General features: G+C 47.7%; 1 protein-coding gene across 1 annotated transcript in view; it reads right to left on the bottom strand.

Annotated features, from left to right (window-relative positions):
• The window catches only part of ALPL (alkaline phosphatase, liver/bone/kidney), a 56,200-nt gene extending 34,249 nt beyond the window's left edge, over positions 1 to 21,951 (bottom strand). The window contains exon 1 of the mRNA XM_012650929.1: positions 21,862 to 21,951. The gene's annotated coding sequence lies outside the window, so the exon portion shown is untranslated. The remainder of the gene's footprint in view (positions 1 to 21,861) is intronic.
• Between the last annotated feature and the right edge of the window lie 163 nt (positions 21,952 to 22,114).

The following is a 22,114-nucleotide window of genomic DNA, read 5'->3' as shown; positions in this document are numbered from 1 at the left end:
CTTGAGGGCGTGCTGGAAGTGTTTCTGCAGAAGTAGAGGGGAGGAAATCTAAGCAGAGGGAACAGCCTGTGCAAAGGTCCAGTGGCCATGAACATCTTTTTTGTAGAACAGTGAGCTGTACGGTGTGTGCAAAGGTTGCCGCAGGTTCAGATGCTGAGGCTGGTTTTTCATATTGAATATTCCTGCTTGGTCTTTTAACACTTTCTCGTTCTATTTTATGTTGCTAATATTTTTCCTTATTTCTTTGGCCTGTTTCTAATGTTTATTTAAAATTCTTGGTCCATCTGTTCGAATACCGCTGACTCCAGGGCATCTCTAACCAGTCTGTGTTTTTTCTTTCGAATTCATTGTGCTCTGGCTAGTGGGCGGGGTGACAGGCAGCACGCACCCCTTGCCTTTAACAGTGAGGGAAGACACACAGCTCCGGGACCCTCCCTCTCAAATCACTCCCAAGTAGCCACAGAGAGAAAGATCACTAAACCGACGCAATTATAGGGAAAACACAATCTCCCGGGGAGACGGAAGGGAGTTTTAGATGGTGCATGGAGGGGCGGGGGGTTGCTACAGCCAGGAGAAAAGGCCGGGCATGGTCTTTAGAGTGGTGGAGGATGCTGCAGAAAAGAAGACAGGGTTGAGTTCTCCTTTTGCCTCTTTGAGCCAAGCCCGGGCCCCGACACACACAACCACTGTCCTGGAACAACCAAGGCCAGTGCCCCCGCTTGGAAGTCAGCAGCCCAGGCAGATGGCACCAGCGTCTGCTGGGATAAAATCAGGGCAGCACAGCAAGCAACGGGGAATTGCAGGACAAAAAAGGGACCAACAGGCCTCTACAGCCACTGCACCACCCCTTCCCCACCAGACCCCGAGGCTGGAGGATTCTGACCTGGCAGATGGCACCGTCCCTCACTCTTTCTCCCTGGGGCTGAAGGGAGGCCCAATCCCGTGGCGTGAGTCACTTGGGGAGGGACAAAGGTGATGTCACATTTGGTGAGGAACCTAGTGTTTCTGACGTCCAGGGGTCTCTGCCCTGGCACTGTGGTCTCCTTGTGCCCACTGGAGCTAGAAGAGTAGGTCAGGCTTAGACTCTCACCCCAGGACACAGCACCAGACAAGATAGCTGAAATCCCCCGAGGACTGAGCTCCCAGGTTAAGGAACAGGGTATCCAAGGAGCACGATGACGTAAAGAAAGATGAACCGATCAGAGAGAACACTGGAATCAGCTGTATTAGCACCGGCGGACTGGGAATTGAAAAACAAGCATTAGAAACATGCAAAAGGATATTTCACGACTTTGGGGGAGGCAAAGAGTACTAACTTCACAAAACAAAAAAATGATAAATTGGACTTTATCAAAATTTAAAATCTCTCTGCATCGTAAGATACCATTAAAACTGAAATGACAAGAAACTATTTTATCCTATTTTAATAGGATAAAAATATTCACGATACATATCGCTGACAAAGGACTCGTATCCAGTAAATAAAGATCTCCCTGAAGCTGACAATAAAATGCTGATCAATCCTCCTCCCTCAACGAGCAAAAGACACGGCCGCTCCACAAGGAGAACACTCGAATGATCAGGAAGGGCACGGAAAGGCGCTCGACGTCGTTACTTGCCAAGTAAATGAAAATTAAACCCATTTCATGCCCGTCAGGATGACTGAAACTCAATTAAAGACCGGCAAAACCAAACACTAGCAAGAATGTAGAAAAACTCAGAAGTCTCACAAATTCGTCATGGAGTGTTAAATAGTATAGTCACTTTGGAAAAGAGTTTGGTAGTTTCTTACAAAGTTAACACCTTACATACTTATCACATGATCCAGCAATTCTACCCCTAGTATTTGCTCAAAAGAAATGAAAATATATCTTTATGAAGATTCATAGGAATGTTCAAAGGAGCTTTATTTTTATTTTATCTTCTTGAGACAAAGTCTCCCTCTGTTGCCCCAACTAGAGTGCAGTGATATCATCATAGCCACTACAACCTCTAACTCCTGGGCTCAAGCAATCCTCCTGCCTCAGCCTCCTGAATAGCTGGGACTACAGGTGCACGCCACCACATCCGGCTTACTGTGTTGTGGGTTGTTTTGTTTTGTTTTGTTTGAGATGGGGTCTTCCTCTGTCGCCCTGGCTGGAGTACAGTGACATAATCATAGCTTACTGTAGTCTTAAACTTTTGGGCTCAAGCAATCCTCCTGCCTCAGCCTCCCAAGAAGCTGGGACTACAGGTGTGCACCACCACGCCCAGCTAATTTTTTTGTAAAGGCAGAGTCTTGCTATGTTTCACTGGCTGGGCTTGAACTCCTGGCCTCAAGTGATCCACCTTGGCCTCCAGGTGGAGTGCTGAGATTACAGGTGTAAGCCACTGTGCCCAGCCAGAAAGATCTCAGTTTGAATGGGCCAAAATATACCAAGCATGACAGATAAGGAAAAACCTACATGCAGACATATCATAGTGAATAACAAAAGACACCAAAGACATTCTAAAAGTCTAGAGAAAAAGAAATCATTAATACTTGCAAAAGGAATAAGTATCAAATTTTTATACCAAAGTATACAAATTTTAGCCCACAGCCTGTGACCAGAGTTTAATTAAGTTACAAGTTTTTAAAAGGACAAGTAATTCCTCATACACTTACATTTAAAACACCCCAAAATAACTCATGGATCAAAGTCATAGTAGAAATTTAAAATTACTTAGAACTGAATAACAAAAATACTACATATAAAAAATTATGTAAGTATACCAAAAATTATATGAATATACCAAAGTACCAAAGGGAAAAAAATTTGACTAAGAATTTTATTTCTTTTAATTTTTTTATGCCACCCACTCACTACCCCTGTCTAAGAATTTTATATCCAGCTAAATTGTCATTCAAATGTTAAAGGTTAATAAAAATCACAGCATTAAAGGGCTCAGGTTTGTACAAAAAGACACCCCCGCTACCCCGGCCCCTGGGGGAAAAAAACCCTACAATTGTTTTTTTTCTTTTTTTTGATACAGAGTCTCACTGTGTTGCCCGGACTAGAGTGCCGTGGCGTCATCCTAGCTTACAGCAACCTCAAACTCCTGGGCTCAAGCGATCCTCCTGCCTCCGCCTCCTGAGTAGCTGGGACTACAGGCACGCGCCACCATGCCCAGCTAATTTTTTCTATGTATTTTTAGTTGTCCAGTTAATTTCTTTCTATTTTTAGTAGAGACGGGGTCTCGCTCTTGCTCAGGCTGGTCTCGAACTCCTGAGCTCAAACAATCCGCCCGCCTCGGCCTCCCAGAGAGCTAGGATTACAGGCGTGAGCCTCCGCGCCCGGCCAAAACCCTACAATCTTGAAGGAGCTATTTGAGTAATGGAAACAAATTCCACAGGTGACACTAAAGGTATCTGAAGACTGAGCAAATAACTTAACATAGACATTATTAATGTGACATCGCAGGGGCTGAAGGAGCCCATCAGCGAAGGATATGGATGCCGAAGGGAAGAAGGGGGAGAAGGGATATGAGAAAATGCTAATCTTGTCTTTGTAGGGAAAAGGCAGAAATCATTTTTTTAAAGTAATAAAGCAGAAAAAGCAGGACAAATTGAAATAAAAACGTAGGATGGTAGAAACAAAGTATGTAAGCATGCATTCTCTTCAGGAACACAAAAACATTTTAAAAATTAATCACATACCAAGCCATAAAACAAGTCTTAAATAATAGGTTTCCCACAGTCCACATTCTGTGACCAGAACACAATTAAGCTACAGGTTAAGTTTTTAAAAGGAAAAATAATTACCTACACACTTAGGTTAAAAATGCTCCTAAATAACCCATGGATCAAAGAAAAGTCATAGTAGAAAGTTAAAATCACTTAGAACTGAATGATAACAAAAGCACCACATATCAAAAATTGTGTAATGCAGCAAAGAAAGGTTAAAAATTAATGAGCTAAGTGTTCAATTTAGAAACCAGCTTTGGTTTCTGTTTAAAAAAAAAACAAACAGAAACCAAAGAAAGTAAAAGATTATAAAGAGCAGAAATCAACAAAACAGAAAACAGAGATTCAATTGAGAAGACCAAAGTCACAAATTGGTCCTTTAAAAAGGTCAATAACCTATGGCAATATTAATCAAGAAAGACAAGGGGGAGGGGGGGAGGGGAAGAGAAAGTGGACAGTTACTATAGAAAAGAGGAATATACTAAAAAATGCTATAAACAACCTCATGCTAATAAATTTGAAAACGTAGATTAAATGCATACATTCCTAAAACAATATTAATAATTTGCCAAAACTGACTCAAGATGACATAAATAACCTGATTAAGAAATTGAAACCGTAGTTAAAATCTTTCCACAAAAAACACAACAGAAGGCCAGGCTTACTCCTCCTGGGGCTCACGCCTGTAATACTAGCACTTTGGGAGATAGGAGGATTGCATGAGGCCAAGAGTTTGAGACCAGACTGAGCAACACAGCGAGACCTGTCTCTACAAAAAAAAACAGGCCAAGGTCATTTTATAGGTGAATTCTACCAAACTTCAAGAAACAAATTATCTCGATTTTATCCAAACTTTTCCAGAAAATAGTAAAAGAGAAATTACCATCTAATCCTGAGACCATTATAACTGCAATACTTAAGCCAGAAAAGTCCCAATAGATGTAATAATTCTAAGCAAGATATTATCACAGCATAACCAAACATATTCATAATGAAAAGTTAGGTTAATCCTAGGAATGCAAGGATGATTTAATATTAGAAAATCTACATATGTAATTAACTACGGTAACAGATTAAAGGAGAAAAATCATATAATCATCTCAAGATACTTTAAAAAAGCATTTAATAGGCCGGGCGCGGTGGCTCACGCCTGTAATCCTAGCACTCTGGGAGGCCGAGGCGGGTGGATCGCTCAAGGTCAGGAGTTCAAGACCAGCCTGAGCAAGAGCGAGACCCTCTCTCTACTAAAAAATAGAAAGAAATGATCTGGACAACTAAAAATATATATATAAAAAAAAAAATTAGCCGGGCATGGTGGCGCATGTCTGTAGTCCCAGCTACTCGGGAGGCTGAGGCAGGAGGATTGCTTGAGCCCAGGAGTTTGAGGTTGCTGTGAGCTAGGCTGACGCCACGGCACTCTAGCCTGGGCAACAGAGCAAGACTTTGTCTCAAAAAAAAAAAAAAAATTTAAAAAAATGAAAAGCATTTAATACACAAATTGAGATTTCTTTAAAAAGAAAAAACTCTCTAGGCTGGACTTGGTACCTCATGCCTATAATCCTAGCACTTTAGGAGGTTAAGATGGGAGGATCGCTTGAGGTCAGGAGTTCCAGACCAGCCTGGGCAATAGTGAGACCCCCGTCTCTACACACAGACACAAAAAAAAAAAAAAAAAAAAAAAGAAAAATAGCCAGGTGTGGTGGCATACACCTGTAGTCCCAGCTACTCAGGAAGCTGAGGCAGGAGCATCTCTTAAGCCTAGGAGTTTGACGCTGCAGTGAGCTTTGATTGCACCACTGAACTCTAGCCTGGGTGACAGAGTGAGACCTTGTCTCAAAAATAAATAAATAAAAATTAAAAATTAAATAAAAAGTTCTCAATAAGTTATGAATAGAAGAGAGTTTCCTTAACCTGAAAAAAAGCAACTTATAAAAAAATCTATAACAGATATATCCTAAATGGGGAAATATCAACATTCCCTCTAAAATAAAAAATGAGGCAAAGACACCTAGTACAGTACCACCATTTTTTTTTAACATTGTACTGGTGGTCCTAGACAGTGCACTAAGAAAAAAAGTTAAAAGCATAAAGATTTAAAGCTGAGCATGGTGGCTCGAGCTCATAATCCAAGCCTGAGGAGGGAGAATCACTTGAGCCCAGGAGTTTAAGACCAGCCTGGGCAACATAGTGAGACTCCCATCTCAAAATAAAAAGTATAAAGATTTCAAAATGCAAAACAATTATTATTTCTGATTATCTACATAGTTTCTACGTAGAATTGGAAATAGAGTTTTTAGCAAGTTATCTTGATGAAATCAAAATTAAAAAAAGGCAATTGCATTTCTATGCATTAACAACAAACAACTAAAAAAGATAAGAAAAAATGGGTATCTAGATGGGGGAAAAAATTGAATTGGATCCCTCCCTTACATTATACACAAGTGTACATGGATCCAGGTCTTAAATGTGAAAAACAAAACTCCAAAACATTTAGTAGAAACTATAGGCAAATGGTTTTATGACCTTGAAGTAAAGCAAACTTTCTTAAACAAGACCTAAAAAGCAATGACTAAGATTGCTAAATTAGACTATATTAAATTTTAGATTTTCAGTTTATCCAAAATATGGCTTCTTGGCCTTTTGGCTAAGAGCAAATGTAGTTTATCCAAAACATGATTAGATGCAGGAGTGTAAAGAACTATTACAAATCAATAAGAAAAGGATTTTAAAAAGGGCAAACAGAAAAATGGGCAAAAGATATTCCCGGAAGAGGACTCATTGCACACTCATACACACTTAATCATCTTCACTGGTAGCCAGAGAATTGTAAATTGTGTTTGCAATGCGAAATCATTGTACTCATTTGGTTGGAAAAAATTAAGAAATGTGACAATTACTATGTGTTGTAGAACATGCTGAAAAGCAAGACTTCTCATACATTACTGGTGGGAGTGTAAATTCGTAAAATCATTTTGGAAAACAATTTGGTCTTACCTTGTAATACCCGCACAGATCCTATGACCCAATAATTCCACTCCTGGATATACCAAGAGTAAATGCCTATTATCCATGCATTAGCAGGTATGTACATGAATACTTAGAGGTGCTTTTTCCACACCAGCAAAAATCTGAAAACAACCCAAATGCCATCATCAAGAAAATGAATAAACATTATGGGATAGTTACCTGCTGGAATATTATACAGCAGTAAAGAAATGAATTACAGCTACATGAAACAATATAGAGGAACCTCAGCAATATAAGATTGAGTGAAAAAAGCAAGTTCCTGGAGATTATATAAAGCATAATACCCTTTCATAAAGTTATATATATATATATATACACACACACATATATATATACACATACACACACACATACACACACGCACACTCATGATACCTGTGATTTTAAATATTAATTAAAAAGGCAAAGGGAATGAGAAACCCCAGATATTAATATATATATATATATATCTGATACCTATATATGATACTAATACTAATCAAAAATACTGGCCGAGCACAGTGGCTCACACCTGTAATCCTAACACTCTGGGAGGCCAAGGCGAGAGGATCATTTGAGCTCAGGAGTTCGAGACCAGCCTGAGCAAGAGTGAGACCCCGCCTCTACTAAAAATAAAAAGAAATTAGCCAGGCTTGGTGGCACGAGCCTGTAGTCCCAGCTACTTGGGAGGCTGAGGCAGGAGGATTGCTTGAGCCCAGGAGTTTGAGGCTGCTGTGAGCTTGGCCTACGCCACAGCACTCTAGCCCAGGTGACACAGCGAGATGACTCCTAGAAAAAAAAAAATCAAAAATACTAGTCAAAAACAAAATTAAAAAATACTAATCAAAAAAAGGCAAGGAATGACAAACCACAGATTCAGCATAGGGGTTACCCCATAGAAAGGGAGATGGGAGGGGAGGGATGGTGTAGCCCAGAGGAAAATGTACATGACTGTCACTGTCCTAGTCCTGGCATTGGATGATGGTTCATGAGTGTTTTAAATTTGATTTTCATAATAAAATAGATAAGAAGCCATTTATGGACCAATGATTACAGTGCTTAAAACAAGGATGATTAATCTATCTATAGATCCCACGGTCCATAAAATAATTTCAATGAAAAACGCTCAGCAAATATTCGCCCTGTGCCGAGCACTATGGAAAGTGCTGCACGTGCATCGTATCTCACTGAATCCTCAATCTTATGAGCTAGAAACCTCTTTTGAGGTTCAGTCACTTGGCCAGGGTCGATGGTATGGAACTGAGGTCTGAATGACCCTTAACCAGGCCCCTGGACCTCGAAGCCTCACCTTCCTCCTGTCTAACTAGCTATGCCACTTTCTTGGCAAACACTAAGTATCATACTTAACAAATGTTTACCTTAATCCAGAGGGGCCGTGCGGGTACATTACGAAGAGACTGGTTGGTGGTTAGGAGACCTGGGTCGAGTCCCACCGCCTCCCTTTGTGACTTTGGGAGGACCACTTTCCCTCTCTGGGCCTCAGATGTCCCACAGGTACCTGGAGAGGGCTAAAGCGGCAAGCCCCCAAAGCCATTCTCGCTCAAACTGTTTTTTAAGGGGCCTTCCAACAAACGGGAGGTCAAAACTCCTCAGTTCTCCTGGCAGGCCCCTGCTCACGCCTCCATTCATCCAGGTCAGGCATCTCCAAGCTCTGGGGCTCGCCACCTTTCTGACATCACCTGCTGGCCCCGCTCCTCCCCCACTCAGATCTTCTGTGTCTCCTTTCCCCTCAGGGTTTTTGCATTCGTGATTCCTCTGCCTGCAACATTCTCCTTGTTAGTCTTTGCTTGGCTCACACTCCTCATTCTTCAGCTCAAAGGCCACCTCCTCTGAGCCCTTTCCTGCCCTGGCCAGAAGGAGCCCTCATTCCACCCAGTCCCTTGCTCCTTCACAACTCTATTTATGCCCCTCACAGCACTCATCGCTGTCTGGAGTATGCGTCACTATCTTACGTCTGTCTCTTCCAGGACAGTGGAGACCCAGGGAGACCAGGACTCTGGTGGTCACTGCTGTGTCCCCAGCACCCAGAACCGTACCTGCCTATACAGGATGTTCAATAAATATTTGTTGAAACATAACTAATCATCAGGGAAATGCAAATTAAAACCACAATGAGCTATCATCTTACCCGTCAGAATGACCATTATTAAAGTAAAAAAACAATAGATTTTAGCGCAGATGTGGTGAAAAGGGAATGTTTATACACCATTGGTGGGAATGTAAATTAGTACGTCTACGAGGTCAGCATGGAGATTTCTCAAAGAACTAAAAGTATATCTACCGTTCGATCCAGCAGTCCCACTACTGGGTATTTACCCAAAGGAAAAGAAGTCACTATATCAAAAAGACATGGGCACTCGTATGTTTATCACTTCACAATTGCAAAGATACGGAATCAACCTAAGTGCCCATCAACCAGTGAGTAGATAAAGAAAATGTGGTCTATATATACACACCATGGAATGCTACTCAGCCTTCAAAGAATGAAATAAGGTCTTTTGAAGCAACTTGGATAGAACTAGAGGCCATTATCCTAAGTGAAGTAACTCAGGAACGGAAAAACAAACACCGCATTTTCTCACGTGTAAGTGGGAGCTGAGCTGTGGGGATGCGGGGTCACACTGAGTGACTTCAGGGACACTGGAGACTCAGAAGAGGGAGGGGGAGGGGTGAAGGGTGAAAAATCACCTGTTGGGTACAACGTACACTAAAAGCCCAGATTTCACCATATGCAACTCATTCATGTAACAAAAGACCACTCGTACCCCCTAAATTTATAGAAAAGTTTTAAAAAGACATCACAGGGATACAGTCAGCAAGATCCAGACTGGGAGAAACTATAGCATAAACAATCTCATTTTCAACCCAAAAAGTGCAGAGACAAAGAGACGAGAGACAGAGGGATGGGGGACCTCAAACGCATACCCATCAGTCACAGCGTGTGGACCTTGTTACATCTGATTCGAACAAACTCTAAGTCTAGAAAGTTCTACAGCATTTAAGAGATGATTGGAAATATTAACACCCACTGGATAATCTTTTGACGTTAAAGAATTGTTCATTTTAAATAAATAAATAAATGCTTTAAGAATATTAAATAATCAGTGGGTCCAAGAGTATATATTTTTAAAAAATATTTGTTGGGGAAAAAAAGAATGAATGCCACCTCATCCAGAAATCCTCTGTGGCCATTCTGCCCTCGGCTTTGTTAGGTCACCTCTTAAGCTTTCCTTAGTCCTATATTACCTGGGACTCTGGGGCGGGGGTCTGTCACCTGACCGTCTCCCCACACACGGGAAGCTCTTTGAAGGCAGAAACTGGGCCAGGTTCATCTGTGATTCCAGCACCTGGCCCTGGGCCTAGCAGGAAGCTGGGCTAAAGGAACACTTGTCGAATGGAGGAATGACCGTCCTCCTGCACCGGTCTGTGCCCCTTCCTGACTCTGCTTCCTCCTCTCTCCACCCTGACAGGTGCCAAGAAACCAGCACCCACCCAAGCTGCCGAGAAAGGCCTCTCCAGAAGGAATTTCCTCCTTTCTTCGCCCATTCAGAGCACTCCAGGCAGTGAGGGGACAAAGCCCAAGGCAGGCACTGCCTCTGTCACAGAAATCATCTGGCTGGAGTGTGTGGCAGGAGGAGGAGGCTGCCAGGCCTGCCTCGGACTAGAGGCCTGGCCCAGCCGAGTGCTGCCTGGCCAGCAGCCAGTCGGGAAATGCTTGATGATGCAAATCATGTAGCTACCCAGGAGGAAAGGATCTTCCGCGTGCAAGAAGGGGAAGTGAGACAGGCAGGACAGCCCAGAGATCCGGTGCTGAAGGAGGAAATTTCTGAGCAAAGTTCTCACACCCGCCAGCTCTCCGAGATCCCCCACCGCAGGAAGGCTCCAGAAGCCTGAGACAGAAACTCAGGAGGACCAGCCCCGAGGCCAGAGCCCTGGACGGAAGCCTGGGCTGATCTGAGTGAAGCATAGCCTCAGCTGGGCTAATTGCTCTGGCCTCCCCTGACCCCAGTCCTGGAGGCACCAGGATAGCCCTGCTGTGCCCCCACCCCACGCTTCCCTTCCCCCAGGAACCACACAGGGGACAGTAAATGCCGTACTCCTTAGCTCTGGAGCTGGGGCCTCCGTGGCTCCGAGGGTCATGTAGTTCATTCCTGCTATTTGCTCAACTCCGACCTGGAACCCCCTCCCCCAGTCTGGCTCCGGAAGAACCAACAGGTTCAAGAAGAGTTTACACATGTGGCCCTGCAGAGATTTATCTAATATTTATTAAGTTACGGCAGAACCAGCCCCTGGAGCCAGGCCTGGATCTCTGGACCAGACCCCCCGAAGGCAGATACATTCTCCCCCACCAGAGCCAAGACCAGTCTGCTCAGAACAGACTTGGGAGGCAGAGGGGAAAGACCCCAGGCTCTGGGTTCAAATCTTAGTTCCACCACCTACCAGCGCTGCGACCCTGGGCAGAGCCTAGTACCTAACCTCACTGAGCCTTGTGCCTGTCTCAGACAGGCCTTCCCCATCGTGGAGGGGTGGCAGTTCCTTCCCTGTTGCTTTTGGCCCTGGGCAGTGCCAGGAAGTTAGGAAGATGATTTATGCGGGGCTGTCCCAGGCAGGGGTGAGGTGACATAATTTCTTTTCCGAGATACTTTTGTCTGGGAGCGGCTCAGAGGGTGATGGAGTAAAGCCCCGAGGAAACGGGGAAACCCCTCCCCACCCCGAGGAGGGTGCCTGCCAACAGTCAGCCCGGAGCAAAGGCACCAGGGAACCACCCGGCAGGGGCATCAGGAGTCCTTACGAAAGGAGGCAGGATGCCCAGATGCCACAGCCTGACTGCTGGGATTCACACCCGGATCCACCAGTTACATTCCATTTACTGGGCAAATGAGCTTGTTTCTGAGCCTGGTTCCTTGTCCGTGATGGGGACGATGACAGCAGCACCCACCTCCTGGAGCTGATATGAGGATTAACTGAGTCAATGTATCTGGCTACGTCCTTGGAGCAGCACTGCCACTCAGCTAACAGGAGCTGCTACTGTGAAAATAATTCAGGACTGCTGTCATTTCTTCTCCGAAGACCTTCCAGGTTTTCTCCAGCAGACTTGGGTCTCCTTCCTGCTGGCTTCTACACAGAGCACGGTTGGGGCCTGTCACCCGGATGACTATCATGAGACTTACTATGTGCCCGACACTGGACTGGGCATTTATACCCGTGGAGCTGTTTCATAGTCAAGGGGCAACAGGACCACTGGACCCACCTCCTATTTGTTGTGACCCTAGGATCTGCGGCAGGGGACCTGTGTTATGGGAAAAGCTGGTAGTGGGAGTGGTTCCCATATTATATTACCTGGAACACACGTGTGCTGGGAGATATTAAAATATTTGCACCCTAGGCTGGGCGCGGTGGCTCAGGCCTGTAATCCTAGCTCTCTGGGAGGCCGAGGCGGGCGGATTGTTTGAGCTCAGGAGTTCGAGACCAGCCTGAGCAAGAGCAAGACCCCGTCTCTACTAAAAATTAGAAAGAAATTAATCAGACAACTAAAACTATATAGAAAAAATTAGCCGGGCATGGTGGCGCATGCCTGTAGTCCCAGCTACTCGGGAGGCTGAGGCAGAAGGATCGCTTGAGCCCAGGAGTTTGAGGTTGCTGTGAGCTAGGCTGACGCCATGGCACTCACTCTAGCTGGGGCAAAAAGAGTGAGACTGTGTCTCAAAAAAAAAAAAAAAAAGAAAGAAATTGAGGTTGTTTGGGACTAGGGGGTATATCTGTAAACAAAACAGACAAGGAGACTGGTCAGATGTACGACACTGGGGAACTCATACCTGACTATAGCCTTTGCCACCAACAGGGAAGCTGCCACCCAGGGACGCTGGCTTGTCCTGCTGTCAATCACTAACAAACCATCTATGAGCTGGAGTCATCCGTGGAGATCTGGGAAGGGGAGCTGGGCTCAGCCCGGAGCAGCTCAGCTGTCAAACCCAGAGGGACAGCGCTCACAGGTCCTCCCATGGCACCAAGGCCAGCGGGCTGCCGAAACCCCTGCCAGGTGTGGCAGCCTTTCATTAACTCAAAAGTCAGGCACCTTGTAAGACGCTGAAATTCACGAATGATTCAGACAGGGTTCCTGCCCTCCAGGAACTGAGGCTTGGAGCCGGACACTATGCAGAGGATCAGGTTACAAAGGGCTCAAGATTCCAGAGTAAAGTCTAGAAAAACAGCCGTGATGCCAACTGGCAACCCAGGCGGGAGAGCACTGCAGGGGAGGGAACGAAATGCGAGGGGCTGCGGGACACATGTAGGCGAACACCTTCAGCCTGCGATCCTGACCTGAGTTTGAGGGCTGGTTTTGCCATCAATTTGACCTCAGGCAAGTTGCCTTGCCTCCCTGAGCCTCAGTTTCCCCCTTTGCAAAATGACGATAATACTTTATGGGCTATTTTAGGCACTCGGCAAGTTCGTGAATAAGAAATGGCTTTAAGAACTGAAAAAATACGATAGAAGCCTGGAAACTAAGGTTGGGAGTGTTAAAGCGGCTTGTCCAGGGTCGCATAGCTGATTAAAGCAGAACTAAGGTTGGTCCGCCCCGTCAGGATGCGGGGGCAGGCCCAACCCCAGCTCAGCTGAGCCCACGCTCAGATCCCATGTTCCCGGGGCAATTTGTTCGGCAAGACCAAAGAAACAGGCAGGACACTTAATTCCCTGGTGCAGGGTTTACCATTTAGTTGCTGCATAACCCCAGGCTCATCACCCTCCCTCTCTGAGCCTCAGTTTTCTAACCTGCAAAAATAGAGATGCCATTTGCTATGCTGTCTACATGTAAACGTGGAAGGCTCTGCCAATGGGAGAGCACTTTCCACAGGCAAAGCAGTGTCACAGTTAAATGACAGTGTGAGCTGATGGAAAGCCAAGGCAGAGCCTGGCCGTCCCCAGACTGAGCTGGGGAGGGGGGGCTGAACTTCCAGCTGGGCAGATGGGAATTCAAATCTCAGGTCTTCCACTTTCCAGCTGGGGGAACTTACACAAATTACTTCCCTTCTGAGTCATTTTCCTCGCTTGAAAAACTGGCTATTATAAGGATTGAGTGTGTGAATGTATACACACAGTATCTGGCAGAGTGGCTTGGTGTGTAACAAATATTCAGTAAGTGTTCACAGCTTCCTACTGCTATCATTACTACTATTTATATTATTGCAAAGGGTAAGGGAAGGTTGAGCCAGACTCTTCGGGAGGATCGGAAACCAGTCGCTCTAATTTCAGTCACTCTTACTTTAAGCTTGGGTAGTTACCAGGCCCAGAAACCTCCCTCCCCTTGAGACTGAATTTGGGCACAGCCGTGTGCCCCACAGAAGGATCCCACCCCACCCCACCCCACCCCACCCCACCCCAGCGAGGGGTCGTGGTGCAGTCTAGTTCGGTTCCTCCTGCTTCCGCAGACAAGGAAAAGAAGACCAAGGAGCACCATGACACATAACTGGGTGCCACCTGGGCCTATCCCTTCCCCACCCCTGCCCACACAATGGCCAAATCTAATCTGGTTCTGGAACATCCTTTCGTCTTGTGTGCCAATTCTAATGAGTTGCTAACGGCTGCCTGGAACACTATTTAGAAGGAAGCTGAGAAGGAAAGCGAGCAGTGATTGATTAGTGATGTCTGACAGGGGTGTAGGGCAGGGGAGTGGCAGCACGCATGCCAGCTATTTGCCATCCATGAACCAGAAAAGTCCTAAGGCCTTGCCTTATTCATATAAGCCACGGTTTTTGGGCAGAAGCCAAGAGAGGAGAGAGGAAGGTATTGCCCAAGGCTACACAGCCTGAAATGGCCGGGCTGGGATTCACACCCAGGACCCTCTGGGTTTCTGAGGATGCTCCCTTCTAGGATTGTCATTTCCTATCCATTATCTGGGAGAACAGATGCGACTGCCCAACCAAGAGTGCCTATGCATGGTCCCCTCCCTCTGAGGCCGCCCACCCCCATGTCATTTGCAAACTTCAGAGACAGATGGCTCAACTGAAAACAAATGTATACAGCAAGGTCCCCTAAGGGTTTGTATTCAAATATAAAAATTTGAATCCAGATGCCAATCTGATCAGGCAGGAGGGCATGAGACCTGGATTTGGGTCTCACCTCCACTTTCCAGACCTTGAGAAAGTTACTCAACTTCTCTGAGCTTCCCTACCCTCCTTTGTGAAATGGAGAGAATGACAAGCTAAATACAATAAGGTCATTCAAAGGGATTAGCTCGGTTTCTGACACAGAGTAAATCCTTCAACGTCAATTACACACGGTGCCAAACTCAGACGTGGTTTTTCTGCTTAAGATGGTGCCAAAGCGATAGGTATTTAGTAGAAACCACACTCGCGTACCCCTACGACTGTTGTTTTTCACTTTCAGTATAGTATCCAATAAAATTACATGATATATTCAACATTGTATTATAAAGTAGGCTTTGTATTAGATGATTTTGCCCATCTGTAAGCTCATGTAAGTGTTCTGAACACGTTTAAGGTAGGCTAGGCTAAGCCGTTAATATAATGGTGTAGGTTAGGTATATTAAATGCATTTTGACTTGTGATATTTTCAACCTGCAATGGGTTTACTGGGACATAATCCCGCTGTGAGTCGAGGAGCATCTGTACAAGGATTAGGTCAAGAAGAAACCCAAAAAACATAGCATTTTCACAAAAAATACTCAGGTGATTAAGGCATAGGTTTGGACAAGCTGTTGGGAGGAACTCTGTTTATATCCAATATCTTGATAGGCTAACCGACCTAAAATATGAATTATTATAATCGATTTTAAAATAAATAGGGAACTGACTCTTCTAGGAAGGTGGGTTATGTCACTCACATCACACAGAAGGAAGCAGCCTTGAGTGGGAGGAGTGGTAATAGTAGGGAACAAACATGTCTATTTCTTACTTCCCAGCTAGGGGATTCGTGCCTCAGTTTCCCCACCTGTAATGTGGGGGTAATAGCACCTGCTGCGCAGGGCTGCGGGAGGACCAACTGAGCAATTACAGGTGAGGCGCTGAGCACCACGCCTGGCATGTCAATGTCAGCGGTCTATGGACTTTTAATGAGGGGGGGCACTTAATGAGGCAGAGAGATCAGAACCGCTATGCAAGTGCTTAGAAGGAGTGGAGGAGGGGAAGCAAGGCTCAGAATCACCTGAGACATTTTGTAACCAGAATGGTGGCAAATGAGTAAGTTATTAACTCCTGGATGTTCAAAGGCATTTACATCAAATGGGGACAGGTGGAGAGAGAAAGACACATGGTCCTCAGAAAGACCAAGTCTGGCAGGGCATGGTGACTCACGCTTGTAATCCCAGCACTTTGGGAGGCCAAGGTGGGAGGATGGGCTGAGCCCAGGAGTTCAAGGCTGCAGTGAGCTATCATCACACCAGGGCAAGAGTGAGAAGCTGTCTCTAAAAAAAAAGGCAAGCCTGAGACAGTTCAGTGACCGCCAACAAGAGGCCTAAGGATTCCAGAAAGAGACCTGAGAACCTCAGTCTGAGAGCTAGGAAGGTACACACCCTGTTGCTATATTGACATAGTAAAGGTGGACCAGAGAAGGCAAGAGACTGACCTAACAAAAAGTCACATGGCAGATCCTTTTGAAGGTGGCACTTATGGTTTTTCAAATAACAATTTGCTTTGGCCACCTAAATACTTTTTTAAAGAACCCAGCAGCTTGCATGCCGGACCAGGTGAAGTCCACACACCTGAGTCACAAACTGAGCACTGGGATGAGGAAGTGTCTGTGAAATACCGGGGTGGAGGAGGGGGCGGTGCGGAGCCTTGAGGGCCAGGGCCTCCCTCCAGGGACTCCAAGGTCTTACTCCTAGAAATAACCTTCCAGTGTCCTCCTTCCTCCCTTCCCCGGGTTAGGGCAGGGTAACAGAGGCACTTAGGGGCGAGATTTGAACCCAAGGTGTCTGCCCTCTGAGCCTGAGTCTCAAATGCAAAAGGGGGCGGGGGTAGGTGACTATCAAAGGTCATGTCTGAAAGTGCCTGGTACCCAGCAGTGCTCACAAAATGCTTCTTCCCACACCGGGCACATTTTGGAACTCTACAGGAGCAAGGACCAGGGGGCCTGAGCTTACTATCAGGAATCAAGGCTCCCCCTTGTTCATCTCGTGCCCCCACAGCAGTGTATCCGTGGAGACCTTCTAGAATCTCTTATCTGGGCAGCCGCCTCCAGGGCCCCCGCACTTAACCATCAGGCTTCACGGCCCCTCACGCTGCCCTCCAGCTCAGAGTCTGAGATGCATGCTGCAGCCACTGTGCTAACTGCCTGTCGTCCCCAGGCCTTGGCTCCCAGAAAGAGGATGAAACAGAGAGCCGTGGGTTCAGAGTGCAAGAGCACGTTTCCTGTCTGTGGAGTGCGTACACACCAATGCACGGGGCTGTTGGGAGGGCTGGGTGAGGCGGCAGGTGTCAAGCGAGTCCCTTCCTTGAGGGGGCTGTGCAATCTTTAGAATGAAGCACCCAGGGCTGCCTGTCCCCAAGGGGGAAGACCCTGGGCCCAGCTGGCCGAGCCTTGCCAGGCTGATGCTCTGTCATCCCCAAACCTCTGGAGCCCTCACACTCTTCCTGGAGACCAGCAAAGCAGAAGGGAGCTCCTTCACCTAGCTGACATGTTTGGGAGACGCGGCCACGGGAGCGGGGCTGGTGTCCGTGTGTTCCACATTCCTACTCTGAGCCCCTGAGGGCTGGCCCGGGCCTCACACAGTCATTCGAATGAGATGCGTGTCCCCCTCCATGGCCTCACAGCATCCAGCCCAGAAACTGCGAACTTGGAAGGCAGGCAGGTGTGAGGGCGCAGGAGCGGTGGGGGCCGTGGCGAATCGCATGGAGCAGCTGCTAATCGGCTGCAGCCATGGTGGCCGGGCAGGGACATAACTGAATATGGCCACATCTTCTGAGCTTTCAAGAGATGCCAGAAACCCCTGTTTTTATGTTAAATGAAATCTCCTGGTTTTGCAACACCAGCAACTAAATTAAACTTTTTAAATCACTGCAGAGTCAACAATCCTGCACCCCACCCCCTGCAGCCATGGGAGGGCAGTTTGTGACAGACCTCCCATAACCCAGCACACAGTAGGCCATAAATATTTAAGGACCAGTTGATTGACTGCCATCCATCCCAAGTCTTAGGGAAGTCCCTTCTCTTCACTCCTGCTCCTCAGATTTCTTGGTTAACAGATGAGGAAACTGAGGCTCAGAGAGGGGAAGTGACTTGCCCAAGGACACACAGCTAGCTTGTCAACAGCCCAAAGACTTAAACTCTGCTCTTCTGCGCTTAAGATCTTTTTCCACCAACCCAGACCATCTTCATCCTCTCTTGAACAATTATTTCCAAAAAGTAGATATATATACTAAGGACATACTGTGGACATGATATATGCTAACTTCAGGAGAGTGGTTATCTTTGGAAAGGTCATGGAGCTGAGAGCCAGGAGACTGAATTCCAGGTCCACTCTGCCCCAAGCAGCTGGGGGCCCTTCTCCTCTCTGGGCCTCAGTCTCCCTCATCTGCAAACGAGCCAATGGACAGAGCCAGCGTCTAAAGGCCTTCCAGCTGAAATTCTAGGCTTCTATGAGGTCTCCTCTCCGGCCAGTACTCTGCGTTCTCGGATGAATATAAAATAGTAATAATAATAGTAATGGGGAGGGTGAGCCCACACCAGCCAGGAAAGAACACTACAATTTTTAGTGAAACCTGACTCCTGGTTACTGGAATTCAGAAAGAACCATGGTAATACTCGGGCAGTTAAACCACCATCCTACAATTAAACAAAAACACATCTGGTTTAACTTCGTCCTTGTTGCCTCCCCCACCCTCTACCCTCATCTCAAATTTTACCCCTTAATTTGAGAAATCAAATTCAATGCAAACAATTGATTTCATGCCACAGCGAGGCTGAGAATTTAAGCATGGAAAACTTTAAGCACGGAGTTTTTCTGGGAGCAATTATGACATGCGGGGGTGGTATGGGGAGACAGAAACATATGGAGAATGTTCTCTAGACACCAAGCATCACAAAATGATGTTGGGGGCCAAGTAGGAACCCGGCACTCAGAGGCAAAGTGACTTGCCTCGGGTCACATAGCTGGGGATTTGACCCCAGAGCCAGGGTAGGCCTTTGCAACCTAAACAGGGCCTTCCCTCTGGCCCTCAGGATCACCTGGTAGGGGTGAAGTTAACTGCCACTGAAACTGCCCCACGGGAACTATTAACTTCTCAATAACGATCAACACTGGTTCAGCCCAAAGCTAGAAAGCAATTTATGATCTTGCTAGCCCCTCATAGCAACCCTGCAAAGTATATATTTATTAACCCACATTATAGATGAGAAACTGAGGCTTAGAGAGGGGAAGTGACTTGTCCAGGGTCACACAACAGTGCTGGAATGAACCTCCAATGTACTGCTCCTAGCTGCCCTCCAAAAGTGAGGACACATCCAGAACAAAAACCCCAACATACCGCACGGCCCAGCTCCAGTCTCCCAACGATGACAACGTCGTGCTGGGAAGACGAGTCAGCATTCCTGTGGCCACGCGGAGATTTCTGAGTGCTGGCTCTCGGCACCGCGTGCTCATTCTCCTTGCGATCGTCGCTTGGAGCTCTGGGTTTTGCATGAATAAGCCCAGATGGACTGATTTCAAGGTGAGAACTCCAGGCTATGCCTCTAGATCCTACCCCCTGGATTAAAAGGCCTCATGCCCAGAGATGGATACAACGTGGAGATCACCAGACTCTCAATTCTAGATACGCAGCTCCAGCCGCAGCTCCCCAGGTGGCATCTGTGTGTCCTTGGGCAAGTTGCTTCCCCTCTCCAAGAGGATCATCTCTAGCTTGCAGAGCACATTGGGTATGTAAGTCACAGGACACAATAGGGCTGAGTTTCGTCCTGAGCTGGGACAGGGCAGGAGGCATTGCAGAGATAATAGCTCCAGGGCTGTTGCCAGCATGGAGCTCTGGGCTCCCAGCCCAGGCTGAGTCTAGGATGGTAGAAAGTGGAATCTGAGTGCGGGCAAGAAGGGCACCATGCCACACGACATGTGCAGCCCAACAGGGAATGGGCAGGGCCTGGGCAAAGGTGGGTGACAGGTTCAGGTGCAATGACATAACCCTATACCAAGTCTCAGCATTACATTTTCTGCTGAGACTAGAGCTGGTGATAGCCAACGTCTTCCTAAGCACAGGCACCTGCTAAACACTTGGCAAGCATCAATCCTATCTAGACCTCACTACCAGCAGGTACTGTTGATCTCTGCGCTTAAAGGAGGAGAATGAGGCACAGAGGGGGGACAGGACTGGTTCCAGGTCACACAGCTAGGTTGCCTTGTTTATTAGGGAGGGCTAAACAACATGGACTGATCCATTTTACATGTGTTATTGCAACTTAATCTTCCTTGTGAATTGTCTGATTTCAATTCTAAAATGTCAATTTGGACACTCAATTTCAGAGCCTGAAAAAAATTGTTATGCAAATGTCCGCTCCGAGGAGGGCTTTTGTCTGTTTAATTTGCTGTTGCATTCCAGGCACCTAGAACAGAGTTTGGCACAAAGCTGATGCTTGATAAATATTTGTTGAATGAAGATAGCATTTTTTCCTAGTCTCAGTTCAGTTTTATTCCTCACAATAGTCCCATGAGAGAGGTGTACACCCCTTTTTGCAGACGGGGCCACAAACAGAGACGGGGACCATCACCCAGCCCTGTCTCACTCCATGTGGGACACTGGGCAAGCTGTGTCCAGGGACCTCTTCTCCTTAGGGAATCCAGAGGCTTCAGCTCAGGAGGGAAAGGAAGCAGAGGAAGAAGATGGGCAGGGGGAGGGTGGGAGGGACAGGACCAGGAGGGGACAATTGCCTGTGGGGAGGACTAAAGATTTGGAGAGGGCAGGTCTGGAGGGTGGAGGGGGAGGCGGGGCTGAGCCCAGGAAGAGCCAGAAGAAAAAAACAAGGCTCAGCCCCCCATCTCTCAGGCAGCAGAGTGGAAGTAAGAGGCTGAGGTTGCAGAGTTTGGTGTTCCAGGTTCAAATCCTTATCCCATCACTTGCTTAAATTGTGTAAGCCTCAGTTTCCTCATTTTTAAAATGGGACAATGCATGTTGAGGTGTAGATCAGGCCCTGGCACACAGTAGGCACTCAACAAACAGTCACTGTCATCTTCACTGATGTGGGGAGCCAATCCCTGCTTCCCCCCCAGGAAGCTAGGCTACCTGAGGGGTCTCTAGTGTTTCCCAGGGCCTGAGGGCCATTCCTGGCCTGAGAATCGCCCCCTCTTTTGATCCGAAGGGCTTCTCCCCTCCACCCAGAGGCTTTTGTAAAGGCCCCCTCCCCAGCCCCAATGTGTCGACAATGTGGGGAGGGTGGGCTGAGTCTTTCCACAGTGACTGTGACCCTGCGTTTAACCATTTCTTACCAAGGCTGGGTAGGAACCAGCCCGGGCAGCCCACTTTACCTGCGCACAACCCAGAGGAGGTGGCAGGCTCCTTGGGCTTTGAGGGTTCCAGAGTTGGCCCCTGGCTGCTCTGTCCAGCCCACTCCCAAGCAGACACCAACCCGCGATCCCCGTCCCCACAACGCCCCTGGACCTGAGCGCCTCCTTCCCTCGACTCCTCCCAGCTCAAACTCTACCCTGGTTCAAACTACTTTAGACTCCACTCGGATCAGCCCTCTCCCCGGGCCTTTGTGGCGAGACCTAGAGGTTGCCAGAAGGGACGCGGGGAGGGCACCAGGCACGGGGGCTGGGGGTTGGCAGCCTGAGTCTCTGGATCTCAGACTGAGGAGGCACGTTGCGCGCAGGTGCCTGGACCGAGGGGGTGCGCGTCCCAGGCGGCGGCCCGGGAGATAGGAGAGCCCAGGACTGCAGGGACGTCCCGAGCAAGGTCCCCTTAGCTCGCCGGCTCCGCGGGCGCCAAGTCCAACCTCCAGCCGGGCCCAGCGCGCCGGCCGGGAACCTGGGATGCGCGCGAGGACCCGAGTGGGACAAGTGGCTGGGGGCGGGAGGCCTCTGCCCTGCCATTTCAACTCAACATTGGGGCCAACGGAGGATGCAGGAGGGGCCGGGGATCGACCATGCACACGGGGGTCCCGAGGAGCTGGGGGACAGTGTGAGTCCTTACCTGCGCAGAACTCGCGGGCGAGGGTCTGTCCTGACACGAGTGCGTGGGATCGGCTAGCTGGGGCCGCGGGCGCAAAGTGGCGGGAGCGCGACGCTGCCGGGGCCAACTCCCCCGCCGGCTTATAAAGGCGGCCGCGGGGCCCGTGAGCGTCCCGGCTGCCCTCCCCTCCCCCGCCCTGCCCCCTCTTCCGCGGCGCGGATTCGGGCGTTCACGGCGCCCAGCTTTTGAGCTCGCGTCCCCAGGCCGGCGGGGG

The sequence above is a fragment of the Propithecus coquereli genome, unplaced genomic scaffold (assembly GCF_000956105.1).
Source record: "Propithecus coquereli isolate 6110/MARCELLA unplaced genomic scaffold, Pcoq_1.0 Scaffold341, whole genome shotgun sequence".
NCBI classification, from domain to species: Eukaryota; Metazoa; Chordata; class Mammalia; order Primates; family Indriidae; genus Propithecus; species Propithecus coquereli.
The sequence above is the reverse complement of the archived record's forward strand: the minus strand, read 5'-3'. Positions and strand labels throughout refer to the sequence as shown.